This window comes from Helianthus annuus, chromosome 17 (genome assembly GCF_002127325.2).
Source record: "Helianthus annuus cultivar XRQ/B chromosome 17, HanXRQr2.0-SUNRISE, whole genome shotgun sequence".
NCBI classification, from domain to species: Eukaryota; Viridiplantae; Streptophyta; class Magnoliopsida; order Asterales; family Asteraceae; genus Helianthus; species Helianthus annuus.
The window spans coordinates 80,472,719-80,474,453 of NC_035449.2; positions in this window are offsets into that span (position 1 = coordinate 80,472,719).

Genomic DNA, 1,735 nt, shown 5'->3' on the forward strand with positions numbered 1-1,735 from the left:
GGAAAGGCTTGTATATTAGAAGTCCAAAAGAATAGAGGGAAGCAAAGAAGAGAGAAAGGAATAATGTCTTAAACAGCACATAAATGAGAAAGCTCCTAAACTATAGACTAGGTAAAAGCATTCCTACTTTTCCTAATTCCATATAGTTATGGCTCTGATACCAATCTGGTATCAGAGTACTCCTACTATAGGCTAGGCAAAAGTAAGGTAATCCTACCTAATTCCCTATAGTTATGGCTCTGATACCAATCTGGTATCAGAGTACCCCTACTATAGACTAGGGAAGAGTATAGCAATTCTACCTAATTCCCTATAGTTATGGCTCTGATACCAATCTGTCACACCCCAACCGATGGCGGAAACATCGGGATGAGACGTACAAACTGCTCAAAGACATCATAACACTAAATGTGACAATATAATTAAGTTTCATTTATTAAAATTTCAAAGTTTCATACATTGTCATAAAAAGGAAATAACAAACATCAAACATAGTTTATTTCAAAAGTGAGTTTCTAGGCCATCCTATTCATTTCTTCAAATCTTGATTCATTATCCTGCAGTATGCATTTAAAATAAAGTCAACAAAACATGTTGGCGAGTATACAAGTTTAAATATAGTATAATATGTTTGAAATAGTTTAACATGATCAAATCCACGTGAATACATGATTTCATATTAACAGTTATACTCGTAACGATGATATCTATGTGTTCAAACCAAAGTTTAACGCAATTAACGTGCCTACCCAAAAAGGGTGGTAAAATGAGTAACATAGAATAAACCTAACAATACCCATAATATTATGGGAGGGGCGTTACAACCTACAGCGCTGTCATTGTTAAGGGAGGCTTGCAAAGTTAATGAACACACAGTCATAAATGTTTAACAGTAGCATAACATGATTAACATGAGTCAAATCGATTCACATGAATTGTGGATTGATAGTGCAAAAATGTTTAACATAGTGTGTTTTGATATAGAAATGCATACCACACCCAAAAGTGTAAAATAGAAAATGGGTCAAGTATACTCACCTTAGGTTGCGTTGCGTATTTCTTGGAATAATTAAGAATCAGGGGATTTCCCAAGAGGATGTGCACAAGAGATTTACCCTATTAATTTTGGAGGATTTTGTTAATTATTGGGAATTTAGAGATTATTTAAACAACAAGGCTAAAATAATAATCATATGTTTCATATTTTTTTATATTTAGAGAAATATATGACAAATAAATGAGTAAAAATAAATACTGATTTTTATATACTATCATGATAACATAATTGATTTTACTAAGTATTATAAATATTATTACTAAAATTTTAGATTATATAAATAATGTGTACTTAAAAATAATAATTCTGAAATACATATAAATATTATAGATTAATAATCTAAATTAATAAATCTGATTATTATATATATATATATATAATGATAATTCTTTTAAAAATAATAATTCTGATTTTTAAAATATAAATTCTGATTTAATAATATAATAAATCTGAAATAAAACAGTAAGAATAATAATTCAGGTTTTTAAATAATAAATTTAGTAATCATTCCGGATATTCCTAAATAAATCTGATTTTATTAAAATTCTGATTTAAATAAAGAATAATATTTCTGATTTAAAATATGTTAATAAATCTGTTTAATAATAATAATTATATAAATAAACCTGTTTTAATATTAATAATAATATTAATAAATCTGATTTAATAGTAATCATT